The sequence below is a fragment of the Balaenoptera borealis genome, assembly GCF_965194805.1.
Source record: "Balaenoptera borealis genome assembly, chromosome: 3".
NCBI classification, from domain to species: Eukaryota; Metazoa; Chordata; class Mammalia; order Artiodactyla; family Balaenopteridae; genus Balaenoptera; species Balaenoptera borealis.
In genome coordinates, this window is record NC_138866.1 from 25891849 (window position 1) to 25906557 (window position 14709).

The 14709-nt window shown below is 49.1% G+C and overlaps 1 long non-coding RNA gene and 1 pseudogene across 2 annotated transcripts in view; both read left to right on the forward strand.

Moving 5' to 3' along the window:
* LOC309626636 overlaps positions 1-14709 on the forward strand; it is a 1318538-nt gene that overhangs the window by 230057 nt on the left and 1073772 nt on the right. The gene's annotated exons all lie outside the window — the stretch shown is intronic.
* Positions 401-1033, forward strand: LOC309626878 (ubiquitin-conjugating enzyme E2 S pseudogene; annotated as a pseudogene). The gene has a single exon. The product of its transcript is annotated as a ubiquitin-conjugating enzyme E2 S pseudogene (transcript).

Below are 14709 nucleotides of genomic sequence, written 5' to 3' on the forward strand. Positions count from 1 at the left end.
TCACATTTTGGTGATTCTCACAATATTTCAAACTGTTTCATCATTATTATATTATATCTGGGATCAGTGATCACTGACGTTACTACTGCAAAAAAAAATTACGACTTGCTGAAGGCTCGGAGGATAGCTAGCATATTTTAGCAATAAAGTCTTTTTAAATTAAGGTATGAACCTTAGTGCGGCCGGGCACCGGTAGGGGGGTGGTGGGCGGAGCTGCAGACGGCAAGGTTCACTGCGGGGGTCAGAGGGAGCGGGGAGGAGAGCAGGGCCATCGGGGCCTCGCTAGGGCCGCAGCGGCAGCGGTTGGGCGCCCCCCGCCCCGGCCGGCGGCCGGAGAGCACAGAAAGGGGGCCGGAAGGGACCCGCCCCCGGCCGGCAGCAGTCTTGAACCTGCCCCGCCCACATCATCCGCCTGGTGTACAAGGAGGCACGACACTGACAGCTGACCCACCTGATGGCATCAAGGTCTCTCCCAACGAGGAGGGCCTCACTGACCCGCAGGTCACCATCGAGGGCCCTGAGGGGACCCCATACGCCGGAGACCTATTCCGCATGAAACTCCTGCTGGGGAAGGACTTCCCTGCCTCCCCACCCAAGGGCTACTTCCTGACCAAGATCTTCCACCCAAATGTGGGCGCCAGCGGTGAGATCTGCGTCAACGTGCTCAGGAGGGGCTGGACAGCTGAGCTGGGCATCTGGCACGTGCTGCTGACCATCAGGTGCCTGCTGACCACCCCTAACCCCGCGTCTGCCCTCAAGGAGAGGCGGGCGGCGCACGTGCCTGCTCACAGAGATCCCCGGGGCACAGGCGGGCCCAGCAGCGGGAGGGCCTGGGCCGACCGGTCCCTGGCCAGCGGGGCTGCGGCCTCCACTGCCGACCCCATGGCCCCTGGGCGCCCGGGAGGGGCCGAGGGGCCCATGGCCAAGAAGCACGCGGGTGAGCATGATAAGAAGCTGGCAGACAAGAAAAAGACGGACCAGAAGCAGGCGCTGCAGCGGCTGTAGTGGGCTCTCCTCCCTCCCTCCCCCACCCACTCCCCACCTGACCCCAACTCTGTCTCTAAGTTATTTAAATTATGGCTGGGGTGGGGGAGGGCACGGGGGCACTGGGACCTGGATTTGCTTTTCTAAATAAAGTTGGAAAAGCAGCAAAAAAAAAAAAAAAAAAAAATTAAGGTATGTACATTGTTTTTTAGACATAATGCTATTGCACGCTTACTAGAACTATAGTATAGTGTAAACATAACTTTTATATGCACCGGGAAACCGAAAAAGCCATCTGACTCACTTTATTGCTATGTTTGCTTTATCGCGGTGGTCCGGAACTGAACCCCCAGTGTCTCCGAGGTATGCCTGGTCAAGTGTTTGGTATTCAGGAAGCACTTAAAAAGTAGGTGTTAGATGAATGAAGGCTCTCAACAACTTTGGGTCAACTTCAGACCCTTGAGGAGATCCTAATAGTGTAGCAGAAATTCTGGGACCCTGAGGCAAAATGGCAGAAATGGACCTCTTGTTCAATGATACTTTAGCAGCCAGGACTGGGTGGCATCCATGACTTTGAAGCGAGGCAAAGGGGCTGACTCGAGCTAGCTCTGTGCTGCCCTTGCGCCTCCGGGATGCAGATCAACAAGCAGCAGAGCAAGCTGGATCAGAGACCCCCAGCAAAAGAAGGGAGGCAGTGAATTTAGAATTGAGCACCAGAGGAATCGAGAGATATGACTTAGAGTGAACTATTTATTATGTGCACGGCCCCGCAAAGGAATTGTGGACAGAAAAAGTGAATGGCTAAACGAATGAATGAGAGACCCGGAAAGCCTTTCTTGGTGAGGAGACAGTTGAATGGGCTGGATGTGGCTCTAGCCACCCTGGTACTGCAGTTCTCAGAATGCTCTCCTGTGTGAAAGTAGCTTCAGGGGGCTCTTCCAGGCATTGACTCCTCCACCCCCGAAATCCCATACCTCCGAGGAAGTTTGGCCTATAGCTTCATCCTGAGCCTACTTGGTTTTGATCTCTACTTGGCGTTCTCTGCGGAGATGGACTGTCTCTGTTTTGCCCTAGTGTGGGAGGCTCCCGGTTCTGTGGGGGTGGGGTTCCCCCTCGTCCCTTAGCCCTGGGGCTCCACCCCGCTTCTAAGTCAAGATTCCACGAGAGAATCAGATACTTTTCCCACATTTGCAAACACGCTTGACTCAATGTCAACTAAGAAATTCACTGATGAGAAAGCACGCTCATGTATAGAGACCTGCAGAACGCACGTGGAAACCAGGGACCCACAATGTCTTGGCGTACACTCACAGGGAGCCTGGAGCACCGGCTTCCAGAGGTCATCACTGCTACCCTCCACCCAGCGCTGGCCTCTCCTTGCCCCTTGGCCTCAGGCCCCAATGGGGAACCTCAGTGCTACCGTCTTTCTAATCTGGTGTCCTTCTTTCAAACAAACACATCAACGCACACAGCTTCTCCTCAGCACACCCTCACAGGTGTCTGAGCGGGGGACACCCTTTTGGGGCCTCTCCTGGCCCCTTGGCCTTCTCTTCTCATTCATTTCAAAGAGCTGAGATTGGGGAAGTGGTGCAGGAAGCAGCCCACCCCTACTCCCCTGGGAAGATATAGCCCTTCCTTATTTCCTGCAAGAAGTGGCCACCATCCAACCCAAGGACCAGGACATGAGGAGCCAAGAACCCCCGATCTCACGTGGGGCTGCACCAGCAATGTGGTACACACTGTATCCCAAGGATCGTGAGACATTCCAGGCATGGAACACCCACTGGACACGGACTCGTAGGAGAACTGCAGAGGTTTAGGGATGAGAATTATCCCAGGGCCCTCCTTCAACCCCATCCCAACACAACAGTGGCCTTTTGAGACTTTATGAGGGTTAGAGTGTGTGTCATCCTCAGAATCATGAAGTGAGCCATGCAGATGGGTAACTGCAGTGGCTGCCCGTATGACCACAGGTTGCTAAACAGTCCTGTTTCTGGTGGTCTTCTGGGGGCTTCCCTCCCTTCCTGACAATGGGATATTGATGTCTAGGAGCTTGTGCTCTGCACTGGTTTCTAGAAAGCCTTTTTTCTCATTGCTTTGGTGAAGACAATAATAAGACAATCACTCCCTGACTTGGACTCACAGACACTCTAGTCCAAGGGACAGGTCGTGGGACCTCTGAGGTTGTTTGAAATCTCCCAGACATGTCCCCAACCACACCCACCTTCCACAAATCACCCATTTTGATTTATCAGTTTAAATTTCTCTAACTCTTCTAGAATCTATTTAACTTTTCAATCTGTATCAGCTTGGATTTGTTGGGCAGCAATTAACAGAAACCTGAAGCTACAGTAGTTTAAACAAGTTAAGGGTTTGTTTTTCTCTCAGGCAAAGGGCTTATGGAGACAGGAGGTCCAGCCCCTTGATGTGGTCAGTGTCTCTGGCTCCTTTAACTTTTTGCTCCACCACCCTTAGTGCATGGCTTCTATCTCAAGGGGACTGCAGGGCTGCAGAATGGCTGCTGCAACTCAGGTCATCATACCCACCTTCCTGGCATGAAGAAGGGGGGAAAAGATGAGTTTGCCAGAAGAGTCAGTCCCTTTTAAAGAGATTTCCTGGAAGACATGCACCATGACCTCCTCTAACATCTCATGGGGTATCCTAACTGTTAGGGAAGCTGGGAAATGTAGTTTTTTAGCTGAGCACATTGCCATCCTCAACAACATAAGGATTTTGTTAGTAAAGAAGTATCTAACGACAGCCAAACTTGTTGAGCACTTATTTGATGCTGGTTCTGAGCACACTACATACATCACTGAACACCCATAACAACCCTATTAGATGGAAACTATTATTACCCTTATTTTCCATAAGAGGAAACGGAGGCATAAGGATTTAAGTAATTTTCTCAAACGGCAGAGCCAGGATTTGGATCCAAGCCGTCTGGCTCTAGAGTCACAGCCCTTAACCTCCAGGCAATGCCATACCTCAAGGACGCAGGGGAGGCAGCCCAGTTCCACCAGGGACGGCAGCTGTCACCACAGATCATAGAGAACGCGCCGAGGGCATTTGATCAGGGTGATCCCGAGGGCCACTGTGGGGCTACCAAGCTCCTCCCCCACTCACGTGATTTACACCTGGACCCCTTCGTCCCCAGAGCCTCCCTCTCCACCTCCACCTCCACAGCCTGTGGCCTGGTGAAAAGCTTGGCCTTTGGGGTCAGAGAGGCCAAATGCAAAGCCATTCTTTGAGACCCGAGCAAGTTTCCCCACCTCTGAGGAGCTGCCCCCCACCCCTCGCCCGTATCTGGTGCCCAGCCTCATTAATTCCTGGTCCCCTCTCCTGTCCCCTCCTGTCCTTCCTTGTCTTTCTGTCTATTGTTCTGTCTTCGCCTCTTTTTCAGTTCCCCCTCTCTGTTTTTCTCAAGCAACATCCCTTAATTCTTTCTTTAAAATAAAAGAAACAATCTTTCAACCAGGGCTTAGTGTTTTATAACACGCTGTGCTGCTCCCCTCCTTCCCCACCTGGCTCCTCCCTCCATCTCTCCCCTCCTTCCCCACCCAACCCCATGGGTGCTGCTTCTCCCAGCCCCCCACCTGGCACACAGCCACCCCCTGAGCTCACCCGGGAGCCCGCCCACCAAGCCAGGGCCATAAACATAATGGAGCTGGCCTGGCCCCCTCCCCCGGGCTTGCCCCGCAGTTAGTCACTGTCACCAACAGGCCCGGGGTCCCCAGCTCCCTTCACGGTGCTTGGGAGGAGAGAGCCTGGAGTGAAGGGGACTTTTTGATTTTCCTCCGAGGGCCTTTGCCTTCCTGTTCCTGCTGAAATCTCTCCTGCCCTGCTCTGGGTCCCCTGGCAGCTTGAAAGAGGTTTTGGCCCGATGGGTCTCTCTCCTTCACTCAGCAAACACTAATTAATTAACAAGAATAATCGATAGTACCAATAAAGAACTTGCAAGGGGTGGAGACAGCATTTTGGGAATGGAGGGCTGCACATTCTGTGATGGGTGGGCTGGGGCCCCAGGGCTGGGTCTCCTGTCTTCCCCCTGCATCTCCTGTGGCCCCCCGAGGCTGTGATTTCTGGGTAAAAGTAACTTGCTCTGCTACCTAACAAATCTACACAGCTTATCTCATTCATCCTCAGAGCAACTCCGCTTCACTGATGAAGAAGTGACCGAGTTTAAACAGCAGTGAGAGCCACACTCCTACCACAAGGCTCCCCTGATTTGTGCAGACAATCTGCTTGTTAAGACAGGATCATGAAGAAGAGTAGTGGCCACGAGCCCCCTGCAGGACCCTGCCCAGTCCCAGATCTGTCATGCAAAGCTGTGTGTGGACTTGTGTGGCAGACATCACAGCACGGCTACCCAAAGCCATTTCAAAGCCCCCTCTGTTTCACCTGCTTCTCTCCATACAGGATACAAAGTCACATACTTTCCCAGTGTCTTTTGCTGCTAGAAATGGCCATGTAATTCGGGTCCCATCAGTACATGCAAAAAGGAGTTTGTGGAAAGCTCCAGGAAAGGTTTGTTGCCTTGGATGAAAGGGGAAGTCCTTTCTGCCTATTCTCTTCCTGCCTGCTTGGCATAGTGGTATGAGGATATAATGTTGGGGGCTGAGGCAGCTGTTTTGTGAGCATGAGGTGGCAAGCTTAAGAACCAAAGCCAACATATGGAAGGCTATAAAGAGCCTGAGTCATAGAGCAATGCCCCCAAGCCTCAACTTCCACTTCCAGACATATTATTATGGGAGGAAAATAAAGCTCTATTTATTTACATTTTGACTATAGGCAGAATAAATTCTTCCACCCCCAAAGATGTTCATGTCTTCTTCCCCAGAACCTGTGAAAATAGTAGGTTATATGGCAACAAGGAGTAAAGGTAGCAGATAGAGTTAAGGTTGCTAATTAGCTGACTTTAAAATAGAGAGATTACGGTCCAGTGGTCAAGACGCCGAGCTTCCACGGCAGGGGGCGCAGATTCGATCCTTGGTTAGGGAATTAAGATCCCACATGCTGCACCATGAGACGTGGCCAAAATTAAAAAAAATAAAATTAATAAAATAAAATAAAATAGGGAGATTATCCTGGATTATCCTGGTGGACCCAGTATAATCGTATCAGTCAGGATTCTTCAGAGAAACAGAACTATATAGGAAATATATATATGGAATTGGCTCACAGGGTGGTGAGGGCAGGCAAGTTTGAAATGTATAGAGCAGGCCAGCAGGCTGGAGATTCAGGGAAGAGGGGATGTTGCAGTCTTGAGTCAGACATCTGCAGGATGGAAACCCAGGCAGGGTTCCATGTTGCAGACTTGAGGCAGAATTGCTTCTTTTGGGGAGATATCTCCGTCTTTGCCTTTAAGGTCTTCAACTGATTGGATGAGGCCCACCCACATTATGGAGAGTAATTTGCTCCACTCAAAGTCTGCTGATTTAAATGTTAATCACATCTAAAAAATATTTTCACAGCAGTGTCTGCACTGGCGTTTGACCAAAGAAATGGGCTGGCCAAGCTGACACATAATATTAACCATCACAGTGATCACATAGTTCCTTAAATTATGGAAGAGAGAAGCAGAAGAGTGAGTGTCAGAGTGATTCCATGTGATAAAGACTTGACTGGTTATTGCTGGCTTTGAAGATGGGAGGGGGCCATGAGCTCTTCTAAGGAATGTGCCGAGGAATGTCAGCAGCCTCTAGAAGCTGGAAAGGTCAAGAAAATGCATTCTCCTCTAGAACATGGCCTTGCTGACATCTTGATTTTAGCCTGATAAGGCCCCTTTGGGTCTTCTGACCTCCAGAACTGCGAGATGACCAACATGTGTTGTTTTAAGCCACTAAGCTGTGGTAGTTTGTTGTAGCAATAACAGGAAATGAGCACAGTCACTATCAGGTTTCTTCCATGTCCTTGCTGGTCTCTGCAGCAGGGCAGAGAGCGGGGATCCCACACTCTCTTCCTTCCATTGGAACCTATTGGGGCTACTTTTCATCCCTTGAGATGGACTTTCGTTTTCCCACCTCTGGGCCTTTCTTGCTGTCTCTTCCTCACCCGCCATGGGAGGCAGCCCTCTCCTCCCCTCTCCCATTTCTGCTTTTGGAAATCCCATCCATCCTTCAAAGCCCAAGTCCCCTCCTGTCCTGACCATACGTAGAGGCTTCCTGGACAATCTGACCCATCTTCCTTTGAACAACTCAGGCTGCTGTATCCACAGGTGATGATCTAAATGTTTGAGAACCAGGGCACTGGAGGGTCGGGATGTGCCCCAGCTGTAAGTGATCATAAGGCTCAGTGGGGCTCGCCAGCTGAAGAGCAACCCTTGGAGGCCACTCAACTGGCACTTGGCATTGGCTGCCTCGAATGGCAGGTATTTTTAAATTTTTTATCTTTCTGCTGTTCACGGTGACTAAATTGTAAGCTTGTTTGAATTTCTCACAGCACCTAGCCTAGTGCCTTTATCATGTGTATCTATTAGGAACACTTTTAGATGCAAATAACAGAAAAAATGATTATCAGTGTTTTCAACAAACAGAGGGTTATTTTTTTCTCCCAGAACAAAGAGTCTGAGAGTAGATGATTCTGGGGATGGTTCATGGGCTCAACAGCATCAGGACCAGCATCTCTGCATGTCTCTTGGCTTTCCCCTCATGTTCAAAAAACAGAAGACAAGGAACAGTGACACCAGCCATAACCGTCCTTTCAATCTTGCTCCCCCCTTAAATCTTATTGGCCACGTGGTGTCACATGACCATCCTCAGCTGCAAAGGAGGCTCTGAATCTAAGTATTCCCTTTTTTTAAAAAAATTAATTAATTTATTTATTTTATTTTTGACTGCGTTGGGTCTTCGTTGCTGCGCTCAGGCTTTCTCTAGTAGCGGCGAGCGGGGGCTACTCTTCGTTGCAGTGCACGGGCTTCTCATTGCGGGGGCTTCTCTTGTTGTGGAACACGGGTTCTAGACGTGCAGGCTTCAGTAGTTGCAGCACACAGGCTCAGTAGTTTTGGCTCGCTGGCTCTAGAGTGCAGGCTCAGTAGATGTGGCACACGGGCTTAGTTGCTCTGCAGCATGTGGGATCTTCCCGGACCAGGGATCCAACCGGTGTTCCCCATATGGGCAGGCAGATTCTTAACCACTGCTCCACCAGGGAAGTCCTATGTATTCCCTTTTTTAGACTGAGATGGAGGCAGGCTAGGAGAGAGGGGCTTGGGATGGACGTTGTATTAGACAGTGAACCACCAGTGTCCACCGCACTGTACCTCAATGAATGAATGAATAAATGAATGAATGAATCTAAGAGAGGGTTTTCACCTGGACAAGTCTGGGCTGGAAAGGAATGCAGGGATCTGGTTTTCAGAGCCCCGTGTGGTCACTACCTCATCAGGGGTCAGGCCTGATGAGACTTTGCTCCCAACTTTCCCTCAGGCTCACCTTCCCTCCCTCCTCCACTAGGCCCCCTTGCAGGCTCCCCTCAATCGTGGAACCACAATACAGCTCTTCACAGCCAGAAGAGGCAGGCAGGGGTCCATCCCGTCTGCCGGTCCCTGCCCCCATCCTGTCCATACAAGATTGATAATGAAACCAATACCTTTCACCAGCGTAATTTTCATATTTAATGAGCGTGACTCAAAAACTATTACATTAATTAGTCAAATCCCACAAACTGTTAATGGTGCACGCGGTAATTAATATCGTATTCAATTAAAAAATGACCTGTTTCGGGGCCTCTCCCAGGTTAGAGGTGTGGGGACCTAGGAGTGTCTGCAGACGGGTTGGCAGAAGCCCTGTGGTTGATGCTGCTCTTTCTTTCCCTTTTTCTTCTCCCAGCGCTTCGGGGAGAGAGAGAAGGTGCCCGGAGAGCGCGGTCCTTCCAGCGCGGCTGCCCTGGCAGCCTCTGGCTTCCCCTCTGCTCGGCTGCTCTCCCCCTCGCCCCTTCCCCCTCTGCCAAGCCGACAGCCTACTTGCTGTGATTTATGGGAGGGCCTGACACAGGGCTCACAGACTGGAAAATTTCCAGTTTACACAAGAATTCCCTGAAAAATGAGCCTGGTTAATTTATTCCTTTCATTAACGAGTTTGAACTGTGAGATAATCTTTCTGAGCAGCACCCCCAGGCCCACCCTGCATTGTTCACACACCCTGACGAGCCGCGCCCTCGTCTGCCTCTCCTCCCGTCTAGGCAGGGCCCGGGAGGGCTGAGGGGGGGTCTCTGCCCGTTGGCCCATCTGCTGGGACTGGCGGCCTGTGGCCAGTTGGGGATCCCCTTGTCTCCCACCTTGTTAGTAACCAGGATTGAAACTGGGGCTAAATCAACAAGACCCCTTGGCTTCATGTTTGCCCAATGCACTTACAGAGGGTACAGCACCCTGCTTAGGCCACGGGTGGTCGAGAGGAGTTTAAGTCAAAGTGCTTCTCAACCAGGAACTTAAGACCAAAGCGTGGAGATGGGAGCTATGTGCAGCACACAACCGGAGGGCAAGGCCTGAGAGCCGGCCCGCCCCTCACCTGTGTGGGCTGGAACGAGAGCGTACAGGGCTCTCCCACTTCTCCTCCCCAAGGACACCCCAGCCGGCACCCCAAGCTTTGGCCCTGTGCCACACAGCTGCCTCTTGACCATCCATCAGGCATGGGGTGAGCACATTGGAAGCTTGACCCACCTCCTAAGGGTGGACCCAGGAGAGAGGCCCACATAGATGCTGGAAGCCATTTAGGGCCAAGTGGACGGGGAATATGCAGAATATGGTCTACAAAAGGGCACAGGCTTGGCTCCAGACTCCTTGTCCCATGGGAGGAGCACAGCTGGAGAAGAGTGACTGTAGGAGGACAGGGACCCCATTGCCTGGGTGTAAGGGCAGATCTCGTGAGATTATGGTGGAAACAGAATTTAAAACCAGAGGAGGACAGGTTGAAGCCAGGAAGAGACAGCATAGTTTGTGGGTGGAGAAGCTGGGCTTTGAAGCAGGACTGCCTGGTTGGAATACTGACTCTACCACTTTCTGGCTGTGCAACTACTGGCACGTTATTTAACCTCTCTGGTCTAAGTGTCTTGGTTTTAGGATGGGGATGAAAATTGTTTCCTCATAGGACTTTTGAGAGTCAGATAACCTATGAATGCACAGAGCCCACTCTCTGACACATAGTAAGGATTCAATTAGTGGAAGTGATTATTATTATATTAATGGAAGCACTGTTAGGAGACTTAATGACAGTGCTTTGGAAACATCCAGCCTTGTGGTTGATATTGCAGACTCTGGAGGCACCTGCCTCCTCCGCTTACTTGCTATAGGACTGTGGGAAAACCACATGACCTTCCTGTGCTTGCTTTCCTCTTTTGCAAAACAGAGATTATAAAAACTGCCTCATAGGACATCATGTGCATTAAGTGGAACAAAGTATGTTAAGACTTTAGCATATGGTAAGCACTTTGACAAGCTTAGCTGTTATCTGCTAAGAGTTTGTTACCCCGTCTAAATATTTGGGATTCATCATTACCATCGACCTCCTAACAGTGCTATGGGATGGGTGTGGCAATGCATGCGAATCCCCAGGGATCTTGCTAAAGTGACTTTCTGACTCAGCAGATCTAAGGTGAAGTCTGAGATTCTTCATCTCTGTCCAGCTCCCAGGTGATACTGATGCTGCTGGTCCACGGACCACACTTTGAGTAGCAGGGTGTTATGTTACCTACACAACTGATGCGGAAATGGAATTTCAAAAAGGTCATACTTCATGTGCATGACTAAGACTAAATGACAGAACTAGGGTTTAAACAAAGGCCCTTGGACTCTAGAGGATCCCAGAAAACCTGTTTGGGATCTGAAAATTATCAATAAATAAGAACTTGATGGTGTTCTAAGTACTAACCATGCTTGGCCTATCTCAGCTGTTTGTAGCACAGTGGAGGTCCCAGACCTCAGAGAGCTCCCTGAACCCAGTTCCCTGGATGCATGTCTGAGTCCTGGGAACAGTAGGCTAACATATAATTAGTGCTACACACTTTTAAGTGCATTATCTCCTGTATCCTGTCTGCTTATTCTCTCTTTGCCGCAGTTGCCACCTCTGTAAAATGGGCATAATAACAGTTCTTATGTCCTAGGATTGTGGGAGGAGACATGAGTTCTTTCAAGCAAAGCACTGAGAACAGGGCTCCCCATGAGGGACATTGTGGCACAGAGGTTAAGCACATGGCCTCTGGAACTGGAGGGTCTGGGTTCAAATGCTGGCTATGCCATTAGCTAGCTGTGTGACTTCTGGCAACTGAAGTTCATTACTGTGTGTCTTAGTTCCCCCACCTGTAAAAAGGGAATGATGATAGTTGGTGTGAGGATTCAATCTCTTAGAATAGTTCTTGTTTCATATGAAATGCTCGTTAAGTCATTATTATCACGCATCTTCATACAAAACCTATGACATAGTTACTATTGTCTATAATTACTATTGTCTTGCCTGTGTTTCTGATGTGGAAACTGAGGCTCAGAAACTTAATTTCTTGCCCGAGGTCATGCAGTAGACAGCAGATGTGGATATGAAAGCAAGCATTCTGACTCTAAATCTGCCCTCACCTCCCCCCCTAAAACAGTTTTTACTCCAAATCTCCTTGGGCAATTGGGTGCACATGCCAGCACTGTTGGGGGGTGGGGGGATGCTAAGAGGAATTCTTCCCCCTCCATGCAGCAGAGATGGCCCCGGCACGCGGGAGTCCCCAGGGCACAGTGTGTCAGCCGTGCCCACGACAGGAGGGGGCCTGTGGTGTAGGATGTGGCAGCAGTAGCTGTGGTGGGAGCTCCTGGTGTTGGAAGGGTGCCGGGTTCTTTGGGAGGCCCGGACGATGCCCACCGCCTATGCCAGCCTCTGTAAGGGTAGGTTCGGGCAAAGGCAGCAATATTGGTGTCTGTGCCCACGTAGCCCCCTTGCAGAAGCCACAGAGGCAATGGTGGTGAGGGTGAGTGCTCTCAGGGGTACCTGGGCAGCAGCCAGCTGTAGAAGCAGAAGGGTTTTGCCACCTGCTGGCCAGAGGGCTTGGTAATGAGACCACAGGACACGTCTGTTAGGAACTCCCAGAAAACACCTGGATGGCCTTTGGCTGGTAAGGGGTGTGGAGGAGAGCCGGAGAAGTACTCTCATTGCTGTTGATGCTACTGCATTTTCATCTCCAGATCCTGGCGATGGGAGGGAGTGGGTCTTTGAACACCCCAGTGAGCTGTGAATTCCTAGAGAACAGGAACCATACTTAATCATTTCTGTGTTCCCTGTAGGAAGTTATACCACCCTGTCTTACAATGAGTGTGACTCCCCTGTTTGTTGGATAAATTAATCTAAACCAGTGTAGGAAAGTGCTATGGACTGAATGTTTGTGTCCCCCCATCCCCATTCGTATGTTGAAGCCCTCATCCCCAGTGCAATGGTATTAGAAGGTGGGGCCTTTGGGAGGTAATTAGGTTTAGAAGAGGTCATGAGGCTGGAGTTCCCATGATGGGATTAGTACCCATATAAGAAGAGGAAGGGACCAGAGCTGTCTCTCTGACATGTGAGGACACAGCAAAAAGGCAGTCTACAAGCCAGGAAGGGGGCCCTCATCAGAACCCAGACTGGCATCCTGATCTTGGACTTCCACCCTTCAGAACCATGAGAGATAAGTAACTGTCATTTAAGCCACCCAGTCTATGATATTTGTTCTAGCAGCCTGAGCTGACTAAGGCAGAGAGGGAGAAGCAAAGGGCTAAAATTCTCTTGCACAAAAATGGCTAATACCCAAGCAGACACATTAATGAGGTACCCAGCAGTGCAACGGGACAGGGATGGTTAGGGAGCTGTGGATGGCATTAACCTTATCAATTCTTCAACCCCATCCCTCTCTTCTGCCAAATGTTTTAGTGCCTCTTTTACCACTGTAAAATGCAATCCACAAATAATATAACCTATATAAATGCATATTTTAAGAATAATAAGTTCTAAGTGTAGAACAAGGAAGAAATCAAATAGAAGTAGTTTATTTAAGAAAATAATGTGACTTTAAGCGTAATATATAGAAAAAAATATAAATAATTTATAACAAAACCATTTGTATTTTAATCTATTAATGATCAGGCATAATGACACTAGATGACACAAAGGAAGAGTCAGTTGGAGAAATCTGAGTAAGGTGTATAGTCTAGTTAATTGTACTGTGCCAATCAATTTCCTGAATTTGCTGCTGAACTATAGTTAGGTAAAATGTTTCCATTGGGGGAAGCTGGGTGATCAGTATCCGGCACCTCTCTGTACTATCTTTGGAGCTTCTTGTGAGTCTGTAATCGTTTCAAAATATGAGCTAAGAGTTTTACAGAGGAGTTGGAACCTTGCACCTATTTGTAGATTCACTGTGAATTCGGAAGTATAGACCAATACGTGCTACCAAATGAGTGAAATACTGAGTGGTGTCCCCACTTTGTGATTTCATTTTCTGAAATAGTGAACAATTCATGGCAAGTCCTGAACAAAACAGAGTCCAATTTCACCTTGATTTACAAGAGTTGAATTGCTGGAAAGTTTGGTAATGTTAAAACTTTGCAAAAGATTGCTTTGTGTTTACATGTTAAAAAAAGTGTCAGGTCCAGACTCAGGTCATTCAAATCAGGTTTTTCAATTACATGAATGTCCAGTAGAGTTTTTAAAATTCACATGAGGTAGGAGACGATCTTTGTTGTTCAGGATTATCCTGTGTGCTTTTGGATGCCAGTCTCCCTGGACACACCCACTAAATATCAGTTGGGAAGCCCAATTATTGGAATAGCCAACCCCTCCCCCTCGCACACTAAAAGCCATTATCATGAACTGGGTTCCTAACCTCTAGGCAGGGGTTATTGTCTTGAATTTGGGCCTGTAATGCCAAGCTTCCCTTATTCCTTCCACTCCAAGGAAATGGCTCAAATCCCCACTCCCTGCATATCTTTCCTCAACTCTGTATTCCTTTAACTGGTCCATGTCAACATCACCCTTATGAACGAGCCTTCTGAAGCCAGGGCCAGGAGCCGAATTCCTGGATACAGCTGATCCTCCTGAGAAAGGAGTCATCCTCCCGGCTTGGTGCAGAGGGAGAGAGGAGACCTAGCCACAACCCCAAAGACCTTCCCTGTCATGCAGCCCAGCCCCACGCTTGAGACCAGGATCTGCGCCACATCCTGCTGTTCAGGTAGCTCTCTGGAATTTGGAATTTGGGTAGGAGTTCCTACCATCATAATACACCCTCAAAGAATGAACTGCTCAATCAGCCTTCATATTTTCTTACTGATAAGACGAAAATATGGAAATGGGAGACAGATGTGACCCTTGGCAAAACTGATCTCAGGGACTTCCCTGGTGGTCCAGTGGTTAAGACTCAGTGCTTCCACTGCAGGGGGCTGGGTTCGATCCCTGGTCTGGGAACTAAGATCCCGCACGCCATGCATTGCGACCAAAAAAGAAAAGAAAACAAAAAGCAACAACAAAAAACTGATCTCAGACAGAATAAAAAATGCCTCAAACAGATAAAAAGTCTGAGCAGGTCACTTAACTTTTCTGAGTCTTCATGTCCTCAACTTATGTAAGGATCATGTGAAACTGTTTATATGAGAGAGATCTGTAAACTGTAAAAAGTTATATTAATACGATAAATTGCTATCACTGTTGTTATTTGAGCCAGTCCAACGATCCATTTAAATATGCCAATGAATAAAAGAAGAATGGGTGGGAATCCTGAGTTATAGGG